This window comes from Rhinatrema bivittatum, chromosome 4, assembly GCF_901001135.1.
Source record: "Rhinatrema bivittatum chromosome 4, aRhiBiv1.1, whole genome shotgun sequence".
NCBI classification, from domain to species: Eukaryota; Metazoa; Chordata; class Amphibia; order Gymnophiona; family Rhinatrematidae; genus Rhinatrema; species Rhinatrema bivittatum.
The window spans coordinates 414,851,882-414,864,324 of NC_042618.1; the positions used below are offsets into that span (position 1 = coordinate 414,851,882).

Consider the following 12,443-nt stretch of genomic DNA (forward strand, 5'->3'; position numbering starts at 1 on the left):
AGGGCTTCCCCAGTTCCCCATACCCCTATCTAATCTTCCTACCTTTACCCTCTCCTCCCCGACCCCTACTCCCTACCTAACTCTTAGAATTTTTTTTAACTTTTTATCTTGCTGCTCCTTTGGAGCAACAGTAGATTCTGCGCACTGGCTGGCTGCCAGCGTGCACTTCCCCAGGACAGCGGCTAATGGCGCTGTCCAGGCCCGCCCCTTCCTTCCCTCCCTCCCTCCCCACCCTGCCCCTTTGGAGAGGCTCGACACTTTGGTGTGTAATGGGTTTACGTGCGTGGCCGGACCCTTCCAAAAATGCGCACGGTGCAAACAAGGCCCAGCTGTAACCTCCCATTTTTACACACATGGCCCTTTTAAATTTGGCCCGATTAGGCAGAGAGGAAGATGGGAAAATCAACTCACTAGTACAGGTTGCATCCTATTTAGGTGACCCTTAACTATCCTAACTCCTCCTATGCAGGGTCAAGTGACACAACCAAGGAACATTAACACCTTGCTGTGTGGGCTGGAGGATGACCTTCTATTATTGGTCCTCCAACACTGGCTTGGTATCTAGCACTAGTCTAACACTACATTAGGTCAGTCACTGGGTAGCCAGACCAGTGCTTGGACACTCAGCCAGAAGCAGGTAAGGGAGATTCCTGCTTCTGGCTCAGTGTGGAGAGTCTGGGGGTTCCAGAGGATGGGTGGAAAGGGCTGGTCAGGGGCCCATTGGTTCAGAGACACTTTTCCTACCCAGATTTTTTTTTTTTTTTGGAAGGGAGGGACTGGACTGCCCACTTTTTTTTTTTAAGGGCAGACATTCAAAATGTCTTAAACCACTTAAGGAAATTTTGTGATGTGGTTCTAGTCTTTTTGGATGCAAAATAATACAAATTGATGGATTATGAATGTTACTTTGGAAACTGCCTAGAAAAGTTGACAGATGGTAATTAAGTTTTAAATAAATAAATGAAACTGAAAATATCATTGATATTTTTATGCCATTTACAAACAACAGAAATTTAATCTTGAAATATTGTTTTTATGTTTTATCTCTGAATTGTTAGTGTATGGATGTGTTTTTATGATTATTTTGTACCTTGCCATGATCTGTGGACTTCTGCAGGCTATGCATTTTTTAAATAAATAAAAAAGTTCTTTGTAATATCTTAGAAAGTTATAGTCAGTGTCAATTTATTTCTGATTGTCGACCAAGCTGTAACATTTGACTGCAGCTGATATTTGGCTGCAGTCAAATGTACTCTATCCACTTGAATGCAACCATGTTTTTTCACAAGAAACTTTACAATAAACTCTTCTTCAGAACAGTTCAGGATCATCTCTCTGAATCCCTCAGAAAAATATGCAAGATAAATCTATACTTAGATTGATCACTAATATAAGTATCAGTGCCAAGAAGAGGGAAGGGGCAGTCCTATTGCTTTCAGCCAAAGAGAAGATTTTGTCTGATCATCTACTACAAAAAGTAAATGCTATCAAGGCTTTAAGAAATTTAAAACTGAATCATAGGTTATGTAGTATGTTTAAGGGATCATAAAACTGAATCATTGGTGTGGAATCTGTGGATTGGCAGACTGGATAGGCTGTAAGGTTCTTTTTCTGCTGTCAAGTTTCTGTGGTCCTATGAGTACTTCAACAGAACTGATCAGGTAGCATCAAATAAAGAGCTGAGAGGATATGAGGGTACGTTTCTGTAAGATAAAGCAGACTCTGAGGTAAAGGCAGTTTATAGGGCAGAAGAATAAAAAAAAGTGTGAGCTGTCTCTGCATGCTTTTTGCTCCTTCGATCCTTTCCACATAACATTATTATTCAGAATGTTACTTGTTCCATCAAGCACAGGCAATACAGTCTTCCTGTGTCTAAGAGTATATGCATATAAATAAGAGGAAGGAGAACATATGGTTCTAGCAGGCCACTTAAAAAGCAGTTGAGTTTATTGGTTTGCTGTTAAACTAATATAAGAGGAATAAATATGATACGAGATAAGTCTCTTTCTTTAGGTGTGGGTATATGTTAGACTGCATTTTCTCTCTTTTATTTGGGGCTGGGGTTTTCCAGTTGAACAATATCAATAAAACCAATGAACAGAGTCATAAATAAAGACACATGTCTGAAAGGCATATCTAGGAATGTACAGAATGATTTATTCTTTGGCTTGTAAAGAACTAATGTAGAGCAGATGATCTTCCTTAACCTGTAACGAGGAGTTAAGATTTTATACAATGTCATTTACAGATGACTTTGACCTTCTGCATTTTCAGAGAATTCGTTGGCAGCAACAACAAAGGCAAATGCAATTCTTTTAACTGATCTGACGTAAAAAACACAAAGCGTTCATTACCCTTTGAAAGGAAACATTTACAAGGAAACAAGATTTTTACTGTAAAGCCCAGCCCAACAGCCTCTTGTCTGAGGTTTAAAAAACCTTGACACCTGGCCTGTGTGGCTGGGGCTAAATCTGGGAATATTTTCACTGCTGCTTCATGAAAATGTATTGGATATTTCCTGAAATATGACTTCATCACCAAGCCAATATCCTTAGTTGTAATAAAAGATACCAGAAGTGTTCCCCTGTTAATCACTTCTAGGGTTGAATCTTCCAAAAAACCTGTTAAATTTCCTGCAAAGGGAGCATTACTAGCACTTTCTATCTGTCTTGGCAAAGGAAGAAAAAAGCAAGAATTGATAGATGAAAAATTCTCTTTGCTAATTTCCAGCTTTTCCAAAAGGAATTTCTTTAGAGTAGTGTATGGAATCTCCCCTGCTACTCTAGGAAAATTTATCAGACGAAGGTTTAAATGTCTAGACTTATTTTCAAGAAATTCCATCCGCCTAGATAGAACCTCGCGGTCTTTAATCACTGCTATCTTATACTGCTGAAACTCGTTGCCTTTCCCTTCCAAACCACTGACTTTTCCTTTCAGGAAATTGACTTGTTTTTGTATATCAATGGATTTTTGAAGGCTTTGTGAATTAGAATGTTCCATTTTATCACTCAAAGAATTTATTGCAGAGGCCAAGCCAGCCATAAAGTCTCATAGAGAATCTAACGTCACCTGTGCAGGCCGCGTTGGTATGGCTATTAACTGCTTCCTGAGGGCATTATCTGCGTTCATACCTCCTTCCAGCCTCCCGCTGGTCTCAGATGTTCCCGTGATTCTCTGTTCCTCCACCAGGCTCGAGGTAGAAAGTCCCGGGTCAACACCTTCAAAGCATCAAGGAATGTAAGGTTTCTATATGATTTTACATATTTAGTATTGCTTCCTATATAGTGTACTTTCTGGCTCCTTCTTTCATGTTCATGCTTTGGTACACCATAAGTTTAGAATTTATGACTGAAATAGCGAGCTACATAGGAAGTTAAGTGATAGTCCATAGAACTCTTCCCTTGGGTAGAATAAGAAATACCAGTAGCCTCACCCACTTATAAGATATCTCTCATATTTATTATAAACCGGTGTTTCTCACCATTTCCTGAAGGCACACCTAACCAGTCAGGTTTTCAAATTATCCATGATGAATATGCATGAGATAAATTTACATACATTGGAGACCCAGGGCATGCAAATCTATCTCATGCCTACTTAGTGTGGTAATCCTGGAAATACGAACAGATAGCTGTCCAAGAGAGGGTTGGGAAATACTATTATGTATAACAGTTTAAGTAACTGCCTAGCCCCCCCCCCCCCCCAGTATGATTTTGCCGTTGTTGTGCAAGCAAGCACGGACAGTATCCTAAGTGGCAAAACAGTATTTCCTGCATACCTGCCAGGTCTTCTTTTCTGGTTGCTTAATGCAGTCAGTCAGTAGCTCCAGGTCTGAGTTGATTTCCATTAGTGACAGAACATTTTGTCAAAGGTCAACAAGAAAGAAGGAATAACAAAACCACAGTTAAATTAGTACTTAGACTGACAAATGACTTGTGTCTATTAAAATTCATCCCTTCCAACTGTTCATTGCTCGATTCTCCTGAGGACAATATTCATCAATAATTGTGAGCTCATGAAATTCTCTCCCCATCACCAAAACAAAAAAAACCCACTGATGCCACATACACCACCTTTCTTAGCAGATTCCGTAAACTGATATAACAGCGTATATTGGTTATAAGATATATGCTGATGACATTCAGTTTGGTTTTTTCATAAGCAATCATCTTGGCAAGCTACTCAACAGTTTGTGTCACTATGTTTGAGTTCTATTAAGTCTTAGCTTTCCCATAACAGATTGCATTTTAATTTAGAGAAGCAATGTCCCAACGCCTGATGTTCCATCTGAATTTCATTATGGTGATTTGGTTATCCCTGTTAGAAACCTGGGTATGATTGTTGTTTATGAACTCTCAATGAAGCCACATATTAGGTCTATTATTAAATCCTCTTTTTTATGTTGCAAAGGCTTAAGCCCGTGCTTCATTTTGAAGACTTTGGATTTGTTTTACAGGTCCTTTTGTTAGCTAGCATATATTATTGCAACTCTTTGGTGCTCAGTTTGTCTGTGGCTTCCTTGAAAGCTTTCCAAATTCTACAAAATTCAGCAGCCAGATTGTTTACCGGTACCAGCTGATAATATCACACTGATATTAAGAACTCTTCACTGGCTTCCAGTATCAAATGGCAGACAAAATACAAGGCAGTGGTGCTTATACATAAACTGACTGTAAACAATGATTTTGCCCCTTGGATTGGAGCCATTTTATGTATTTACATTCTTGGACGTTCTCTACGTTCAGCAGATAAAAATCTGTTGGAAATTCCATCATATGGAACTGTACATCTGATTGAATCTTGAGAACATGCTTTTTCAGTTGCTGGGTCTACACTGGAATATATTACTTGAGTAGTTTTGTTTATTATCAGACCTCCACCTAGTTTAAGAAAGTTTAAAAAATGTTCTTGTTTAAGAAGGCATTTGGAGACAATGATGTGTAAGATTTTTGTAGTTCTGTTTTGAGCAGGCACAGTATCCTCTGAACTAAGTTTTACTGTTTTATGTATTTATCTTTTGATGTTTTATATGTTTATGATTTTTTGGTTGATTTTATGTTTTGAGTGTTTTTTAGTGTATTTATTTCACTTTAATTATTATGAATGTGCAAAATATAAACTATATAAATAAATATATTAAATAACTATTCACCCTAAAAGTTAAATAGTTCTTTCTTTGCAGCTTCTTTTTGGCTAAGCTCTAAGTGAAGGGTCTGAGATGTGAGCTGAGGATGGTACCTTCTTGACTTGTTGGCTGAAACTGAGAAACCTATATAATATGGAGAGGGAATTTAACACTTTGTCATCTGGCCCCTCTGGGGATTTGATAGCATGAGGACCCAAGCCAAAGCAAAGGGGATTAATCCTCCTGTATTATAAAAGAAAAAGAAAAGGTTTTCCTTAAAACCTAGTTGCAGTTCCTTTTTCATAGTTTCACAGTTTGCACCCTCCCTTTTCAGCATCGCCCAGTGTAAACATTCTGTGTACCTGATTTTATTTATTATTTATAGATTTTTCTACACCAGCTATACTGTTCTAAGAGGTGAACAATGGATAAGCAAAACAATACATAATTCTTTATAAAAACAAGAAAAAAAACACAAACTGAGCATAATTAAAAAAACATTACAATAAAAACATCAAGGAAAGGCCAAACGAAAAAAGTGTACTTTCAAATTTTTTCTAAAAGATTTGTAATCAGAATATCCACCTATTGCCCATTTAGATATGGGTAAATGCTAATCAGAGTGCTTTTTAGTGTCCTCCTTTGAGGTAAACATTCCTAGCTTCCTTAGTCTAGGCTTGCATGGTAAATATTCCATTCTCCTAATTAACAGAGTTGTTCTTTACTATTTTTTTCTCTGCTCAGATGTTTCCACTTTAACAAATGGGTAATGAGCAGTACATCAAATATCATACTCTAGGGGCTTTATGTACAAATTATTTTTCCATGGATGCAAAATGCAGGAAAGTATTCAGCAAGCCTAACCCCCAAGTATGGTTTCACATAAACAATGTTTAACTGTAGAATGAACCTGTAATTCCTATATGTAATTCTTTGCATGCAACCAAAGATATTTTAAGCTTTTCGAATTCAGAGAATTTTTTAAAATAGAGATTATGCAAAAATATGTCTTTACTCTCCAACATTTGTGCAGTTGTGCAGTGTACTGGATAAAAGTTCTGAAAATTTGATGTGAAAAAATCACAAGAAGAGCAGTTCAAGTTGATTTAAAGATAGAAACAAATCCTGGGCTGTAAAAGGCTCAAAAATGGGATCCGGGGCAAAGAAGGGATACTGACATGCTAATGAAGAGAAGCATTAATGTACACACAGAAGCTTAAAACTGCAATCCCATGCACTGGTATCCAGAAGAGACCAGATAAGAATGACACTAGCACACCCAATAATTTTATTAATAATCTATACAAAACTCTATTACACGTGGCATGGAAGGTGAGGCCTGGGGCACATTCCTGATGGGTACTGGCAAACTCTAAGAAGACGGTTAATTTTATTCTGTTTCTTTTCACACTGCCAATCTTCTTTTCTTTGACTAGCCCAAATATCTCTACCTGGAAAATGCAACTAACAAATGGTAATTAGAAGAGTGACTGCCAATTACCAACTACATTTTTATTAACCCTGATTACTCAGAGATGGTAAAAAGAAAGAAACGATGCCAACATGGCTGTGCAAAAGGAGATAAAACAAATGAGAATTAATGCATACATTGGGCCTGCAGTAGTCAGTCACTATAGAAAAAGGAGACCTTTGGGTGCTTGCTGGAGGAGTTCCAAATCACACCTGCTTGTCTTACTGTTTAAAATTAAATGTTTTATATAATCAAATTACTGCCATATCTGGGAAGTTTGAGTTGTGGTCAACCTGAGATTGCTATTTCATGGGATGCTGGGTGGGGGGAGAGGGAGGAAGGGTAAAGGTAAGAGGATGAAATAATGTGTATCATACAAATGTGCTGGCCTATCTAGTCTACCCATCCACACCAACTGATTAGCTTTACAATTCCTACCATTCACTCAAGAACATGGAAGAAAAGCTGGCAGTCGCTCAGCAGTGCATGGTTTGGAGGGAAGAATCTTTGAAGGATACGAAAATAACAGAGGAGTTAGGGCATCTCAATAAAGAGCTTCCAATAAAAGCAACATAGCCCATGTGCCTATAAGTAAAAGAACCACCTGAGTTAAAAGATTCCAAATTACCCCATCAACTGATAAGCAGATTGTTAATACAATCAAAAAAACATACTTTGAAATGTCTGTATGCTAATGCCAGAAGTCTAAAAAGTAAGATGGGAGAGTTAGAGTATTTAACACTGGATGAAGAGGTAGATATAATTGGCATCTCAGAGACCTGATGGAAGGAGGATAACCAATGGGACAGAGCTATACCACGATACAAATTATAATGCAATGGTGAAGTAGAAGAGCCAGAGTCCTGCATGTCTGTGGCCTCTGGCTGGCTATAAACCACTCGTGCTATTCTGCATATGGCATCAGGTTGGGGATTTTCTGCATTATGTGATTGCACAGGCAGCAACCACACCTTCAAAAAAAATAATAAGAAAGAGAAAATGTTTTCAATGTGTGAAAACTGGTTTGCTCTAAAACAGTTACACAGAGCAGAGATTGGTGTTACAGAAATCTCTTGAGTGATATAGCAACCCAGAGCAGTGCTCTACCCAGAAGAGAAGAAAGGAAAGAAACACTTTTGTTTTCTAAGCTGAGAAATCTGGGTCACATATAAACATAGTGTGGAAAGTACACATAGAAGAGAATTTCCCAGGGATCTGGTTGCAGTCACAACCTAAAAGTTTAGCGTTATAATGGGCTAAGAATGGCAGTTCTTCACAGGTACACAGTATACAAAAGTCAGTAACTGTTGGACAAACAAGGTATTTTTTGTGTGTTGCCATTTTCCTTTTTGTGGGAAAAAGATTTGCTAGGGGTGCATTCTTTAACAGGGCTGTGCTCTCAAGAAAACCCCTGTGCTGCCTCACTGCTTCCCTGAAGGAAAGGGAAAAGACTGTACCTTTGAGAAGACAAGGCAACCAAGAAAGCTGCTACCAGGATTCATGGAAGACATGGAAGCCCTGTGTCAAACCTTGCTAGAGCGAAAGCCGCAGCTAGAACACTGCTTTAAAACCCATCAGCAAGCCTGGCAGCAGCAGATGCAGACCCTGAGTGAAAGGCAGCAGCGATTACAGAGATTGATGCAGGAACTGCTGCCAGAACAGACAGTACTGCAGGTGGAGAAGCAGCTGGAAACCACAGAAAATGTGGAGAGGACTGAGGAAATAATGAAGCCAGAGAACCCAGGCCTAGGTGGAAAAGCCGGAGGGGCCAGCTCCATTCTGGAGAGTTCTGGAATCCCTGCAGGTTGAGGGGATATCATCCAGTGCAGACATAATGGCCCCAGTGCAGCAGGAAGAGACTCAGAGGCAGTCACAAGTTACAATGGAGTGTGAGCAAACTTCTGAAAGAGGGAGCAAGTTAATCAAGGCTGCAGGGATCACGAACCTCCAGCAACAGTGACCTGGGTTCAGAGGGTCCGGCAGCAGTTTTCTAACCTGGATGAGTTACTTCCAAAGGAACAGATGACAGAACTCAAGGAGGATTTCTCCCTTGTTGGGGATCATGGAGAAGACCCCAGTGCTACTAAGGAACTGGGATTGGTTATTCACTCACAGGGGCAGGACACCAAAGAAACCAAACTACAGGATGGGACTAATGAACTGGACAGTGTTGCAAGTGAGACTCTGGGAGTGCCCAAGGCTGAAAAGGAGTCTTAGCAGTGGGTCTTTCCTAGGGAGACTCCAGAGAGTGTTGGGAAAAGTTCCAAAACACAAAAGAGGCATCCCCAGGGGGAAGCAGGTTATGCTAATTTCCCAAAGGTCCAAAGAATTAAGTGAGTTTGGATAAAGGAGAAGCCGGGATTATACTGGGAACCCTTAGCAGAGCTCCCAATAGAGCGGAAAAAGGGTACCCCGAGAAAAAGTGAACAGATCACACCCAGGCTTGGTTCACCAAAGGGCAGAATGGGAAACAAGTAAAAGGGTTAAAGCCAGAGATATCCTATATGTTAGGGGCTCAGAGCGTGGCTAAAAAAAGAAAAAAGAAGAAGCCCCAAGGGAGGGCAAGAAAAAAGAACAAGAGCGGGAAGTTCCAAACTATGGGCATAGCCCTAGTAGGAGCAGTCGTTCAACCTAATAAGGCTGAGCTGAAGGGGAGGGTATGTGGCAGCGTGTGCCAGAAAAACCCTCAGAACACCTTAAAGGACCGGTCCCAGATTTATTTATTTAGACACTTTTTTATATCATTGTTCCATGTCAAGATCGCAACAGTTTACAAAAGTAACAATTCATAGATATAAATCAACAAATAATGACTGGTTAAAGAAGTTGTGTTCATAAACAGGCATTAACATCTATCAAATTAAATGTTTCAATCTATTTGACTTATTCTCTGAACTATTCATCTATGTCCTAGACCGTTAGTGTTACAGTCCCGGGCAGTACCCCGGGACCTCCTTTCACCTCCTGGCCCGGGCCGGCAGTGGGAGTCCCTCCACTTCGGCCCCAAAGACCCAAAATGCGGCCTGCCGTGGCGCTCTCCCTGCGAGGGAGACGCCGATGACGATCTGCTGCTGGCCCCGCCCCCTAGGCGCGCACGCCGGGGCTTCAGTCTTAAAGGGGCCAGTGCGGGAAACTCAGGGACAGCCTTCCACTGACATCAGACGCTGCCGGGTTATTTAAACCTGGCAGTCACTGACATGCCTCACCTTGCAACGAGGTTCACTCAGTCCCCTGAGTTGCTAGTTGCTGTGTTGGATCTTGGATCGACTCTTCTACTTCTGGCTTCCGACCCAGCTTCGTCCATTGACTTCGTCTTCGCTCCCGCTCCTGGTTTTGGTTTGGACTTCTGGATTCTGACCCGGCTCCGTCCACGACTTCGTTTCCAGCTTCCGCCCCTGGCTTTGACTTCAGACCTCTGACTTTGGGCTACTGACCCTGCTTCGTTCGTGGACTCCGACTTCTGTTCCCTCCGCCTCTTCAGGTATCCGGTTCTTGCTGGCCCAGGGGATTCTCCTAAGTCCCAGCGGCTCGGCTTTCATGGGCTCCTCCCGGGGGAGCCGCGGGCTTCCGAGGGTGAAGACTCTTCCAGCCTCCTGGGTCCTACCGTCCTCATCGACCATCTCTTCGACTGCTTCCTGGATCCTTGGTCGCAGAGGGTCCCACCTAAGTCCAAGAGGTCTGGGTCCCTACAGGCTCCTCCTGGGGGGACCTCTGACTTCCAGTGGTGAAGTCTTCTCCGGAGTCTCTCGTCAGCACCGCCTCCCAGCTGCAACACTCACTGTGGGTCCCCACAGTGCAACATCTGCAGTCTCAGCTGGCCCAAGGGTCCACGACCATAACAGTCAGATAGATTGGAACATTTAATTTGATAGATGTTAATGCCTGTTTATGAACACAACCTCTTTATCCAGTCATTATTTGTTGATTTATATCTATGAATTGTTACTTTTGTAAACTGTTGTGATCTTGACATGGAACGACGGTATATAAAATGTCTAAATAAATAAATAAATCTGGTCCTGGTCCTTTAAGGTGTTCTGAGGGTTTCTCTGGCACGCTCTGCCACATACCCTCCCCTTCAGCTCAGCCTTATTAGGTTGAACGACTGCTCCTACTAGGGCTATGCCCATAGTTTGGAACTTCCCACTCTTGTTCTTTTTTCTTGTATTTAGTACATTGAAATGATTCTTACATTCACTCACTCATTAAATTTATTCCTCATGCTTCACTTAGATTTCTGGTCCTGATCCACCTTAAAGCATTCTGGGTTCAGGGTGGCTCCTCTGAGCAGGAATATAGCGTAGGCTCAAAGGAGAGGCAGAGTGGGCCCTGGGAAGATGTGAAGAAAGAAGTTCTGGTAAAATACTGCTTTGTTGATGTTGTTTTGTGAAGTACTGCAAGTTAAGCAGATTAATTTAAATGCTGTGAAGAATAAAGATGTGTGTAAAGAAGAGCCAGAAACCTGCATGGATTTGACCTCTGGCAGGCTGTAACCCACTCATGCTATACCACAGACTGTAATATAAATTTAATACCACCAAGCTAACAAATTAGCTAGCTAGAATTTAGGTGGATAAATGCCAAAATCTTCATTTCGACAGATAATGTCTGAGTTATCTGGTTAAATGTTTTTATTTTATTTATTTATTTATTTATTTTATTTGGTGGCTTTTAATATACCGGCGTTCGTGAAGCACATCGTCGGTTTACAATTAACTCAAGAAAGTAGGAATTACAAATAACAGGGAGTGGGGAGAGGGAGCAGGCGAAAAAGGGAAAGGGGGATGGGATAGAGAGGAGAGAAGAAGGAGAAAGGGCAGAAAAGATAGTGGCAAGGAGTAACCAAAACAGCAAAGGGAACTTATTTATAACAAATTCATTAAATTACATCAGCATTTTGTTAGATAATCTCAACAAAGGGCGGAGTACATAGGATAAACGTTATGGAGGAGTGCGTCCACATATTCTACAGTATAGGATAGGCAAATCTACAGCATAGGACTTCTATTACATGAGCAATGAGAAAAAGGCAGAGGTGGATGATGAAATCAGGGTGGCTGGGGAAGGAGTCTATGGATAGTTGGCATCTGGGTAGGCCTGCCTGAACAGCCAAGTCTTGATGCCTTTTTTGAAGGTGAGCAAGGAGGGTTCCAGACGGAGGTGGGTGGGAAGAGAGTTCCAGAGGGCCGGGCCCACAATGGTGAATGATCTATCTCTGGTGGTGGTAAGGTGTGCGATTTTAAGGGGCGGGGTATGCAAGGTGCCCGCAAGGATGGATCTCGTAGGAAGGTTAGAGGAATGGAAGTGGGGCATTTCCTTGAGCCCTGCAGAGTTGTTTTTATAGAGTACATTATGAAGGATAGTAAGGGTTTTATATTGAATGCGGAACGGGATGGGTAGCCAATGCAAATCCTTTAGAATAGGGGTGATGTGTTCTCTTTTTTGGGTGTTAGTTAAGATTCTCGCCATGGCGTTCTGTAGGATTTGAAGGGGTTTAATGGTAGAGTATGGGAGGCCTAGTAGCAGGGAATTCCAGTAATCCAATTTTGAGAGAACGGTTGTCTGCAAGACTAAGCGAAAATCCTGTGTATGGAGTAGAGGCTTCAGCTTTTTAAGAATGTGGAGTTTGTAGAAGCCCCCCTTTAGTAGAGACTTGATGTGTGGCTTAAAGTTGAGGTGTTGGTCCAGCGAGACTCCTAGGGAGTGGGTTACAGTGGAGGGCGGAGAGATGGAGGAAGATGTGTGTTCTGGTTGATTAGATATGATGAGTATTTCAGTTTTTGCAGCATTGAGTACGAGGTGGAGGTTGGATAATAGGGAGTTAATGGAGACTAGGCAGGATTCCCA

General features: G+C 41.4%; 1 long non-coding RNA gene across 2 annotated transcripts in view; it reads right to left on the reverse strand.

Annotated features, from left to right (window-relative positions):
• The window catches only part of LOC115089551, a 39,631-nt gene that overhangs the window by 9,569 nt on the left and 17,619 nt on the right, over positions 1-12,443 (reverse strand). For both annotated transcript variants that reach the window (XR_003856157.1, XR_003856158.1), the window contains exons 3-4: positions 3,779-3,831; positions 3,132-3,218 (exon numbers count right to left, since the gene is read on the reverse strand). This is a non-coding gene — a long non-coding RNA (uncharacterized LOC115089551). The remainder of the gene's footprint in view (positions 1-3,131; positions 3,219-3,778; positions 3,832-12,443) is intronic.